This window comes from Papio anubis, chromosome 2 (genome assembly GCF_008728515.1).
Source record: "Papio anubis isolate 15944 chromosome 2, Panubis1.0, whole genome shotgun sequence".
In the NCBI taxonomy this organism is placed as follows: Eukaryota; Metazoa; Chordata; class Mammalia; order Primates; family Cercopithecidae; genus Papio; species Papio anubis.
In genome coordinates this window covers 105,800,812-105,813,951 of record NC_044977.1, presented here as the reverse complement: position 1 = coordinate 105,813,951, position 13,140 = coordinate 105,800,812, and the positions used below count along the sequence as shown (strand labels likewise).

The 13,140-nt window shown below is 39.5% G+C and overlaps 1 protein-coding gene across 5 annotated transcripts in view; it reads left to right on the top strand.

The window, feature by feature from the left end:
- Positions 1–13,140, top strand: part of VPS8 (VPS8 subunit of CORVET complex) — a 252,301-nt gene that overhangs the window by 227,222 nt on the left and 11,939 nt on the right. The gene's annotated exons all lie outside the window — the stretch shown is intronic.

Genomic DNA, 13,140 nt, shown 5'->3' with positions numbered 1-13,140 from the left:
GTTTAAGGTAGGTCAGAAGAGTTAGTTCGGGGCAGCATCAGACACCACTCAGCTATGATGCATCTCTTCTTGACTACCAAAGAAACACCAACCAAGAATTTTCACAGAAAAGTTGGGTCTGTTACATTTACGATAACTAGAGAAAGCATTTTGTCTTATGTCTTGATCACAGGTACATGGTTACTTCTCTGAGCAACTCCTGGTTTTAGATCGGTTTTCTCTGCCAGTGTGTCTGCAGAAGCTGAGGGGCCAGGTGCTCTGGCTGAAGACTATCCTCAGGCTGCTGGTGCCACTGGAGGTTCTCCTCCAGTGTTCTCCTCAAAGTAACTTCTTCCAGTTAGGGACAATGCATAGGGAATTAGACAGTGGAAAGCCTTTCCAATAGTTCTGTGAATCCATTCAGTAGATACTCCGCAAGCCTCTGTTAGGTGCCAGGGTTCAGAGGGACAAAGGACAGTGAAGAAATACAGTTCCCTCTCTCAGCACATTTACATGTTAATGGTGACTGAACTGGTGGATGTCATAGCCAAGCCTCTCAGAAGTTGATTTTCAGTTTGTTAAGTATTCAGGTAGGTTATAAGAATTTGGAGCTGATTTTTGGAGTTTTTTAAGAGACGGTGTCTCACTGTGTTGCCCAGGCTGGAGTGCAGTGGCACAGTCATAGCTCACTGCAGCCTCAGACTCCTGGGCTCAAGTAATTGTCCCACCTCAGCCTCCTGAGTAATTGGGATTATAGGCATGAGCCACCATGCCTGGCTGTGTTTTTTTGTTTTTTGGGTTTTTTTTTCGGTGGTTGTTCCAGGTGTTCTTACGAAGTAAGGTTTTTATAACCAATTCCCAGTCTTGCTGCTCATGTCAGCAATATAGACAGCTATACTTGCTCATAATTTTTGTTGAATTACAGGTTGGCTTTTTTTTTTTTTTTTTAAGGGAAAAAGCCTCACAAAGGCCACTGTTTCCATAACAACCGGAAAAGCTGGCCACAGTGTCTCAACTGACTGGCCCTAAGAATGGCTGGTTGGTAGTTTCACAAAAGTCAAGGGAAACATGAAATGAAGAAAACACTGAGATAGATGCAGCATTTTCTAGCCATCATTTGATGGAGGCTTAAATAAAATAAAGATACATTCACCTTTTGATGCCTCACCCTTAACTCTTTCCTGCAAAGATGCGAGTTCTCATAAACAACAAAATGATAGCCCTTGATGGATATAGATGCTTCTTCTCTAGAGTATTTGTCTTAATAGGACTCCAAATATGACTTCATTGCCTCTACTGAGCACCCCCGCAATTAAAGGAAACAGAGAACATGATTCAATCTTTGTTTTTGTATTAGTAGAGTTGAAAACCTCAGCAAGACAGATGCCTTTTTATGGATGTGAAGAAGCTGGAGTCTAGTTGCCTTTAGACACCTGGAGGGCAGTGATCTGGAGGACAGTAACTGGAAGAAAGCATAGGCATCCTTAATTGTTGAGAGGACAGAGCTGGTACCTGTGGGTAGCTACTGTGTGAATGGAAATGTCAGCTTGGTATGAGAATTTCATAATGGCAGAACAAGCTATCTTGAGTGACACTACATTACCTACTACTAGAGGTGTTTGGTCAGTGACAGGGTATCTATTGCTCAAAGCTCCTGCCATTGGTCAGAGTTGGGACTAGTTGATTTTTAGATCCCTTGAAGCATTAAAATCTTACGAGCCTATAATTGTATTAAAAACAAGTTGCAGCCGGGCTCGGTGGCTGATGCCTGTATTCCCAGCACTTTGGGAAGCCGAGGTGGGCAGATCACGTGAGGTCAGGAGTTCAAGACCAGCCTGACCAACATGCTGAAACCCTATAATTACTAAAATTACAAAAATTAGCCAGGCGTGATGGTGGGCACCTGTAATCCAGGCTACTCAGGAGGCTGAGGCAGGAGAATTGCTTGAACCCGGGAGGCAGAGGTTGCAGTGAGCTGAGATCACGCCATTGCACTCCAGCCTGGACAACAGAGTAAAACATTGTGTTTTTGTTTTGTTTTTTTTTTAAAAACCAAGTTGCATGTTCACTGATGTGGTGAATGATTTTAGTTAAAACTAACTAAACAGCCTAAACTAATAGAATGTATTGTCTTTCAAAGAAAAATCTGGATTTATGTAAGAAGAGACTTGATTCAGAAGAATCATTGCAGTAGAGGTGAGGGGGCTATTGCAGTAAGGGGAACGCTCCAACCATAACATCTGCAAGGGTCTCAAAGATCACACAGAAAGGAAATTTATTTCCTAAGAGGGGGTGGGTAAACAATGCTAGAAAGAACCAGGTGTGAAGGAGTGGGTGGAGGGAATGGACAGCTGATCAGCGATGCTTTTCCTTGTGGTCAGCTGATTCTCAGAAGCAATTTTCAAAGGAGAGATTCTATACTCTGGGTCAGAGTTCAGGGGCTTGGGGAAAGGAAAGAAGCTTAACCAAAATTTGGTTGTCCAGTAAGCATTTTGATTTTGTTAATAATTTTTGTAATTAATAGCCTTTATTTTTTAGGAGTACTGTAGTTTTAGGTTTACAGAAACGTAGAGCAGTAAGCACAGAGTTCCCATATGTTCACTTTCCCTCCCCATCCCCACAGTTGCCCCGTTACTAACATCTTGCATCGATCTGATACACTTGTTCTAATTGATGAGGCAATATTAATACGTTATTATTAACTAAAGTCCATGATTTACATTAGGGTTCACTCTTTCTGTTGTATATTCTGTGAGTTCTGATAAATGTATAGTGAAATGTATCCACCATTACACCATCATACAGAATAGCTTCACTGCCCTCCAAATCCCTGTGCTCCACCTATGTATCCTGCTTTCTCCCCAAACTTTCGGCAACTACTAATCCTTTTACTGTATCCATAGTTTTGCCTTCTCTAGAATGGCATGTAATTTCATAGTGTGTAGGCTTTCTAAATTGGCATCTTTCACTCAGCAGTCAGCAGTTAGGGTTCCTCGGTGTCTTCATGGCTTAATAGCTCTTTTCTTTTTATCACTGAGTAATACTCCATTGTCTGCTTGGACTATAATTTGTTTATCCATTCACCTACTGCAGGACATCCTAGTTGCTTCTACGTTTTGACAGTTGTGACTCAAGCTGCAGTAAATATCCATGTGTAGGATTTTGTGTGGGCATCTCAACTCATTTGTGTAAATACCTAGGACCATGATTGCTGGATTATGTGGTAAGACTATCTTTACATTTTTTAAATTGCCAAACTGTCTGCCAAAGTGGCTGTGCCATTTTACGTTCCCAGCAGCAGTGAATGAGAGTTCATGTTGCTCCACATCCTCACCAGCATTTGGTGTTGTGGTGGTATCAGTGTTTTGAATTTTAGCCATTCTAATAGGTATGTAGTGGTATCTCATTTTCTTAAATTCACAATTCCCTGATGATATAGGATGATAAGTGTCTGTTGACTCATATGTTTATTTTCCATTTGTGTATCTTTTTTTCAAATTTTATTTTAGACATGGGGTATATATGTGCAGATTTGTTACATGAGAATATTGAGTGATGCTAAGGTTTAGTGTGTGAATCCTGTCACGCAGGTAGTGAGCATAGTACCCCCCACCCTCTAGTATTCCATAGGGTCTATTGTTCCTATATTTATCTCCATGTGTGCTCAATGTTTAGCTCCCACTTATAAGTGAGAACATGTGGTATTTTGTTTTCTGTTCCATGTTAATTTGCTTAGGATTGCAGCCACTAGCTCATCTGTGTTACTGCAAAGGATGTAATTTCATTCTTTTTTATAGTTGTGTAGTATTCCATGTGTACCAGATTTCTTTATGCAGTCTATCATTGATGGACACTTGGGTTGATTACATGTCTTTGCTATTGTGAATAATAGCCATCCTGATGGTGTGAGATGGTATTTCATTGTGGTTTTGATTTGCATTTCTCTGATGATTAGTGATCCTGAGCATTTTTTCATATGTTTTTTGGCCACTTTTATGTCTTCTTTTGAGAAATGTCTGTTCATGATCTTTGCTCCCTTTTTAATTCGGTTATTTGGTTTTTGCTTGTTATTTTGGCTCCGTATAGAGTCTGGATATTAGGTCTTCGTTGGATGCATAGTTTGAGAATATCTCCTCCTGTTCTGTAGGTTGTCTGTTTGCTTTCTTGATAGTTTTGTTATTGTTGTTGTTTTGTGTGTATTTTTGCTTTTGTTTTTGTTTTTGCTTTTTTGGCTGTGCAGATGCTCTTTAGTTTAATTAGGTCCCGCTTGTCTGTTTTTGCTTTTGTTGCAATTGCTTTTGGAGACTTGGCAAAAAATTATTTGCCAAGGGTCAGTGAATGAAACCAAGACTTGGTTCTTTGAAAAAATAAACTAGATTGATGAACCACTAGCTAGGTTAACAAAGAAAAAAGAGGAGATCCAAATAAATACAATCAGAAATGACAAAGATGACATTACAGCTGATCCCACAGAAATAGAAAAGATCCTCAGAATATCAGGAACAACTCTATACACACAAATTAGAAATTCTAGAGGAAATGGATAAATTCCTGGAAACATACAGAATCTCCTAAGATTGAATCCAGAATATATTGTAACTCTGCATAAACCAATATTAAGCTCTAAAATGGAATCAGTAATAAAAAACCCACCAACCAAAAAAAGCACTAGACCGGATGGAGTCACAGTCAAGTTCTATCGAATTATACTTCTTTCTACCAAAAGAAGAACTGGTACCAGTCCTACTGAAAGTATTCCAAAATATTAAGGAAGGACTCCTCCTTAACTCATTCCATGAAGCCAGCATCAACCTAATACCAAACTCTGGCAGAGACACGATGAAGAAAGAAAACTTCAGGCCAATATCTCTGATAAACATAGACGCAAAAATCCTCAACAAAATACCAGCAGACCAAATCCAGCAGCACATCAAAAAGTTAACTCACCACAATCAACTAGGCATTATTCCTGGTATACAAGATTGGTTCAACATATGCAAATGAATAAATGTGATTCAGCACATAAACAGATTCAAAAGCAAAAACAATATGATCATCTCTATATATACAGAAAAGGCTTTCAATGAAATCCAACATCCCTTCATGATAAAAACCCTCAACAGACTAGGCATCAAAGGAACATACCTCAAAATAATAAGAGCCATCTTTGACAGATCGCACGGCCAACATCATACTGAACAGCCAAAAGCTCGAACCACTCCCTTTGAAAACTGGAACAAGACAAGAATGTCCACTCCAACCACTCCTATTCAACATTGTATTGGAAGTCCTAGCCAGAGCAGTCAGGCAAGAGAAAGAAAGAAAAGGCATCCAAATAGGAAACAACGTAGTCAAATGATCTTTCTTCATTGATAATATGATTCTATACCTAGAACATCCTAAAGACTCTGCCAGCCGGGCGCGGTGGCTCACGCCTGTAATCCCTGCACTTTGGGAGGCCGAGGCGGGCGGATCACGAGGTCAGGAGATCGAGACCATCCTGGCTAACACGGTGAAACCCCGTCTCTACTAAAACACAAAAAATTAGCCGGGCGCGGTGGCGGGCGCCTGTAGTCCCAGCTACTTCGGAGGCTGAGGCAGGAGAATGGCGCGGACCCGGGAGGCGGAGCTTGCAGTGAGCCGAGATCGCGCCACTGCACTCCAGCCTGGGCGACAGAGTGAAGACTCCGCCTCAAAAAAAAAAAAAAAAAAAAAAGACTCTGCCAAAGGCTCCTAGAACTGATAAATGACCTTAATAAAGTTTCAGGATACAAAGTCAATGTACAAAAATCAGTAGCATTTCTATACACCAACAGTGTTCAGGCTGAGAATGAAATCAAGAACAGAATCTTACTTTCTATAGCCACAAAAAAAAAAACACAACGAAATGACATACCAGGAAGATAGTTAACCAAGATATCTTCTACAAGGATAACTGCAAAACATTGCTGAAAGAAATCAGAGATGACACATACACATGGAAAAACAGTCAATGCTCATGGATTGGAAGAATCAATATTATAAAGATGGCCATGCTGCTCAAAGCAATTTACAGTCAGTGCTATTCCTACCAAACTACCAATATAATTCTTCACAGAATTAGAAAAAAACTATTCTAAAATTCGTGTGGAACAAAAAAAGACCATGAATAGCCAGCCACAGCAATGCTAAACAAAAAGAGCAAAGCTGGAGGCATCTACCTGACTTCAAACTATACTATAAAGCCACAGTAACCAAAACAGCTTGGTACTGTTACAAAACAGACACATAGATCAATGGCACAAAATAGAAAACTCGGAAATAAAGCCTCAAACCTACAACCACCTGATCTTTGACAAGGCCAACAAAAACAAGCAATGGGGAAATGACTCCCAATTTAATAAATGGTACTGTATATCTTTTTGATGAAGTCTTTAACAATTAACAGTTTTTCAGGTTTTTTTTAGTGGTGGCCTAGGATTTACCATATGCATCTTAGCTTTTCATATTCAGCTTTTGATTTAAAGTAGCTTAATTCCATATATATATACACACACACACACACACACACACACACTCCTATATAGTTTTATTCCCTTTCCCCCACTTTTGTGGTATTGCACATACAACAAAATATATTTAGTACCTTTAGTAATATATAGTACATATATAGTTATATTGTTAGATATAGTGCATCTAGTAGTGTTACAAATGCAACAATACGTTGTTGTAATTTTTACTTTACCATCTGTAGTCATTTCCTTAGCTTAGTAAAAGCTTGTTTTCACCCACCTCCTTTGTGTAAATGTTACATATATTACATTTCCACATATTATAAGCCCAACATTTATACACACTTTGTATGATTGCTTTTTAAAATAAGTTATTAGAAGAAAAAAGCAAATATGCATTTATACTGTATTTTATAATCTCATGCTTACCTTTTGCAGTTCCTTTTTTTTTTTTTTTTTAACATGGATTTGAATTACCCTCCACAGTCAGTTGCTTTCATGCCAAATAAATTGCATTAGTAGTTCTTACAAGCCAGGTCTGCCTATCAACAAATTCTCTCAGTTTTTGTTTAGCTGGGAAAGTTTTTATGTCACCTTCATTTTTGAAAGCCAGCTTTGCTGGATATAGAAATCTTAGTGGGCAGTTTTTTCTTTGAGCATTTTGAATATGTGGCCTCCATTGTTTCTGCTGTTAGTTTTATTGAGGTTCTTTATAAATTACTAGTCATTTTTCTCTTGCTGTTTTCAAGTTTTTCACATTGTTACTGACTTTTGGCATTACATTATTACGTACTTGCAGATAAATTATTATGATATATCTGTTTGTAGATCTCTTTGTTTTCATGCTACTTAGAATTTGTTAAGCTTCCTGAATGTGTAGGTTATTGTTTTTCAATGAACGTAGAACATTTTAGCCATAATGTATTCAAATATTTTCCCTCTCCTTTGTCTCCTCTTCTGGTCCTCTCTTTATGCATATGTTGGGCTGATGATAACTCCACATTTCTCTGCGACTGGGTTCACTTTTCTTCATTCTTTTTTCTCGCTGTTGTTCAGCTTGTATGATCTCTACTGAACTGTCTTCAAGTCACCGATTCTTCTGCTAGCTCAAATCAACCGCTGAGCCTGTCTTGTGAATTTGTTTCAGTTGTAGTTTTCAACTCCAGAATTTTCATTCATTCTGCTTTATAATTTGTATCTCTTTATTGATACTGTCTCTATTGATGTTATATTGTCGTCATACCTTCCTTTACTTTGTAAGCCATGCTTTCCTTTAGTTCTGTGAAGATATTTATAATGACTATTTTGAAATATTTTTCTGTTAAATCTGACATCTGTTTACTCTTCCAGACAGTTTGTTTTGTGCTTTTTTTCCTGGAGTTTGAGCATACTTTCCTGTTTCTTTGCATGCCTCATAACTTTTTAATGGAAACTGGACATTTTAGAAAAATATATTGTATACCCTATATACTGGTCCCCCTACCCCCAGGGCTTGTTATTAGTGACTGGCTAGATGAATTTAGTAAAGTCTATTTTTCTCCACAATATTAAGCTTCTGATGTTGTTTCTCAAGTAGGTGTAGCCTTGGGTATGTCTGCAGTCACCCTGGAATAACAGTGGTATTGGCTGGGCTCTCGTTTTGTTGTTGTTGTTTGTTTGTTTTTCTCTGACCATACCCCACTGTTAAGCTCTACAAATTGCCTGATGATTGTTCTACTGTTTCCACTAATGCCTTAGTACATAAATCGTCTATAAACTCATCCAGTCAAATTGCAGTTTCTTTTAAGTAATAGTTTCTGAGACCTAGTTTTGATATTTCTTCTGGCCTCACAAGGTCTCCTGCAGTTGTCTTTTTCCTCAGTTCTCTTCTGCAAAGTAGCCAGCTAATAGTCTAGGTTGTATCTTCATTAAATCCACAAGTCTGTTCCCAGTTGCATTTCACCACTACCTCCACTGTTTTTTTTTTTTTTTTTTAAATTATTATTATTATACTTTAAGTTCTAGGGTACATGTGCACAATGTGCAGGTTTGTTACATATGTATACATGTGCCATGTTGGTGTGCTGCACCCATTAACTCATCATTTACATTAGGTATATCTCCTAATGCTATTCCTCCCCACTACCCCCTCCCCACAATAGGACCCGGTGTGTGATGTTCCCCTTCCTGTGTCCAAGTGATCTCATTGTTCAATTCCCACCTATGAGTGAGAACATGCAGTATTTGGTTTTCTGTTCTTGCAATACTTTGCTGAGAATGATGGTTTCCGGCTGCATCCATGTCCCTACAAAGGACACAAACTCATCCTTTTTTATGGCTGCATAGTATTCCATGGTGTATATGTGCCACATTTTCTTAATCCAGTCTGTCACTGATGGACATTTGGGTTGATTCCAAGTCTTTGCTATTGTGAATAGTGCCGCCATAAACATACGTGTGCATGTGTCTTTATAGCAGCATGCCTTATAATCCTTTGGGTATATCCCCAGTAATGGAATGGCTGGGTCAAATGGTATTTCTAGTTCTAGATCCTTGAGGAATCGCCACACTGTCTTCCACAATGGTTGAACTGGTTTACAGTCCCACCAACAGTGTAAAAGTGTTCCTATTTCTCCACATCCTCTCCAGCACCTGTTGTTTCCTGATTTTTTAATGATTGCCATTCTAACTGGTATGAGATGGTATCTCATTGTGGTTTTGATTTGCATTTCTCTGATGGTGAGTGATGATGAGCATTTTTTCATGTGTCTGTTGGCTGTATTAATGTCTTCTTTTGAGAAGTGTCTGTTCATATCCTTTGCCCACTTTTTGATGGGGTTGTTTGTTTTTTTCTTGTAAATTTGATTGAGTTCTTTATAAGTTCTGGATATTAGCCCTTTGTCAGATGAGTAGATTGCAAAAATTTTCTCCCATTCTGTAGGTTGCCTGTTCACTCTGCTGGTAGTTTCTTTTGCTGTGCAGAAGCTCTTTAGTTTAATTAGATCCCATTTGTCAATTTTGGCTTTTGTTGCCATTGCTTTTGGTGTTTTAGACATGAAGTCCTTGCCCATGCCTATGCCCTGAATGGTATTACCTAGGTTTTCTTCTAGGGTTTTATGGTTTTAGGTCTAACATTTAAATCTCTAATCCATCTTGAATTAATTTTAGTATAAGGAATAAGGAAAGGATCCAGTTTCAGCTTTCTACTTATGGCTAGCCAATTTTCCCAGCACCATTTATTAAATAGGGAATCCTTTCCCCATTTCTTGTTTTTGTCAGGTTTGTCAAAGATCAGATGGCTGTAGATGTGTGGTATTATTTCTGAGGGCTCTGTTCTGTTCCATTGGTCTATATCTCTGTTTTGGTACCAGTACCATGCTGTTTTGGTTACTGTAGCCTTGTAGTACAGTTTGAAGTCAGGTAGTGTGATGCCTCCAGCTTTGTTCTTTTGACGTAGGATTGTCTTGGCAATACGGGGTCTTGTTTGGTTCCATATGCACTTTAAAGCAGTTTTTTCCAATTCTGTGAAGAAAGTCATTGGTAGCTTAATGGGGATGGCATTGAATCTGTAAATTACCTTGGGCAGTATGGCCATTTTCACAATATTGATTCTTCCTATCCATGTTCTTCCATTTGTTTGTGTTCTCTTTTATTTCATTGAGCAGTGGTTTGTAGTTCTCCTTGAAGAGGTCCTTTACATCCCTTGTAAATTGGATTCCTAGGTATTTTATTCTCTTTGAAGCTATTGTGAATGGGAGTTCATTCATGATTTGGCTCTCTGTTTGTCTGTTACTGGTGTATAAGAATGCTTGTGATTTTTGCACATTGATTTTGTATCCTGAGACTTTGCTGAAGTTGCTTATCAGCTTAAGGAGATTTTGGACTGAGACAAAGGGGTTTTCTAAATATACAATCATGTCATCTGCAAACAGGGACAATTTGACTACTTCTTTTCCTAACTGAATGAATACCCTTTATTTCTTTCTCTTGCCTGATTGCCCTAGCCAGAACTTCCAACACTATATTGAATAGGAGTGGTAAGAGAGGGCATCCCTGTCGTGCCAGTTTTCAAAGGGAATGCTTCCAGTTTTTGCCCATTCAGTATGATATTGGCTGTGGGTTTGTCATAAATAGCTCTTATTATTTTGAGATACGTTCCATCAATACCAAATTTATTGAGAGTTTTTAGCATGAAAGGCTGTTGAATTTTGTCAAAGGCCTTTTCTGCATCTATTGAGATAATCATGTGGTTCTTGTCTTTGGTTCTGTTTATATGCTGGATTACGTTTATTGATTTGTGTATGTTGAACCAGCCTTGCATCCGAGGGTTGAGGCCCACTTGATCATGGTGGATAAGCTTTTTGATGTGCTGTTGGATTCGGTTTGCCAGTATTTTATTGAGGATTTTTGCATGGATGTTCATCAGGGATATTGGTCTAAAATTCTCTTTTTTTTGGATCTGTTCCTATTCTGCCATCTTGGGCATGCCCCCCTCCACTGTTCTTAAGAACACACTTAGGACTGAAATTCTCTATATTCAGTATCAAGTGAAGTCAGTTCCTCTGGGAAAAGATTAGGAGTTATTTATTTTAGGATCTACTTTTTTCCCAAGGAAAAATCTCTGAGCTGGGGCTCTGGAGCTGGGGGTAGGCACAATGGCAAGCTTTTCGCTGACTGTCATCCCCTGGTCTACTAGTTGAATGCTGTTGGAAGCGGGGAGGGACAGGAGCCTAAGGTGAAAGCCTAAGCAGCCTCCTGGCCTGCCTCTCCCAGACTCATAAGCCAGGGCAAGGGTGATCAGAGACCAAAGATTTTCAGTGCACAGCCTCCAAGGTAGAGCTTCCATTCCATGAGTAGAGGCTTCCAGAAGAAGGGAACCCCCATTACCTCTTGACTCTACTCACCTAGGACTTAGCTCCAGCAACACGTAGCTGATGGCAGGATGAAAAATACCAAAGTCCTGCTCCTACTGGGAAGAAAGCCTTCCAACTGTGGTCTTGAGATAAAGAGAGCCTGCTGTTCTTGGTTGCAGTAGTGTGGAGTTCTGTCTTGCTGAGTTGTGAAGGTGGGGAAGGGAGCAGTCGGTTCAGAAACCATAGTCATCTTTCTTACCAAATTTTCATAGTGTAGGGAGGATAGTTTCTTCATTTGGTCTTTAAATGCTTGGAGTTTTTGTTTTATAGTTTTTACCAGTTTTTATTTGGAGTTTATCTTAATTCACTTGTATTGCTATAAAGGAATACCTACAGCTGGGTAATTTATAAAGAAAATAGGTTTATTTTGCTCATGGTTCTGTAGGCTATACAAGCAGCATGTACGAGCATCTGCTTCTGGTGGGAGCCTCATGCTGCCTCCACTCAAAGCAGAAGGCAAAGAGGAGCCAACATGTCCAGAGATCACATTGTTACCAAGAAAAAGGGGCATTGCTGGCCTGATACGTTAGAAGCCAACACTATGACACTGTGGGTGTTTTTTGTTTTTGCTTTTGTTTTTGTTTTTAGAAAAGAACTGCTTTTTATTATAAATTGACTAACAAGAAGACAGGAGTCCAGCTCAAATCTGTCTCCCTATGCTGGCTCTAAGGCAGTAATTTTATTAGTAAAGGTTCAAGGGGTAGATTCTGGGATCAGCAGGTGATTAGTAGAAAAGAGAAGGTCTGGAAAGTCCTCAGGGATGCGCGTTTATCTCTGCATGCTACCTCATGGGTCTCAAGTGCAAGTTTGGGAAGAATTAGTGTGAAATACGCAGTAGAAATTGGGCTGTGACATCAGTGAGCTCATTCCGTACAAACTGCAGTCAGCCATGTTGCTTCCAGCCAATTTCAACCGTTTTTTAATCTCACAAGCAGAGGAAGTTTTAGCATTTTAGCAAATTGTTCCTTATCTGCTATGTTGCAAACTCAAGAATTTCTGTTAGTCGTAGATTGTTTTTAACTCTTTGGGGCATTGTTTCAGCAACACAAGAGGAGCACCGGGAGAGGGAGGGGAGGGAAGTACCAGGCTCTTTTAAACAACCACCTCTCATGGGAACTAATAGAGTGAGAAATCACTCACCTCCCACCCTCAGGGAAGGCACTAATCTATTCATGAGGGATCCACCTCCATAGCACAAACACCTCCATTAGGCCCCTCCAACATTGGAGCTCCAATCTCAATACAAGGGTTGAAGGGAACAACATCCAGACTACAGCAGAGCTCCTCAGGCTGTCATGCTAGAAATAGCCTCTCTCCTCATCCATTGGAACAAGCAGTGTTCTGCCTCTGCTTGAAAACCACCTTCTTAGGGCAGGATATTCCATCTTTGGAAGCTGTAACTAAGATAATTCTTCGTTGTAGTAGGTGAAGCCAATTGATCCTGGTCCTTCCCCTGGGACCTACCAAAAACAGCTTAATCCTTCTGTTACAGTGCAGCCTTTCCAGTCCTTCATATAGCTGAGGTCCTCAATCTCCAGCCCTCGGTGGTCCCTTGTCCAGGCAGAACATCCACAATCCATTTCCTCTATCTTCTCCACGCTATCATACCACATCTTGAGTACTACCATTGTACTTCAGGTGAGGTCATTTTAGAACAAAATGACGTCATCATCTTCCTTACTCTGGAATCTGTTTCTGTAAATGGGAACCAAAAGCACATTAACTTTTTTAGCAGCCACTTTGCATGGTTGATTAACAATTAACATACTGATATCAAA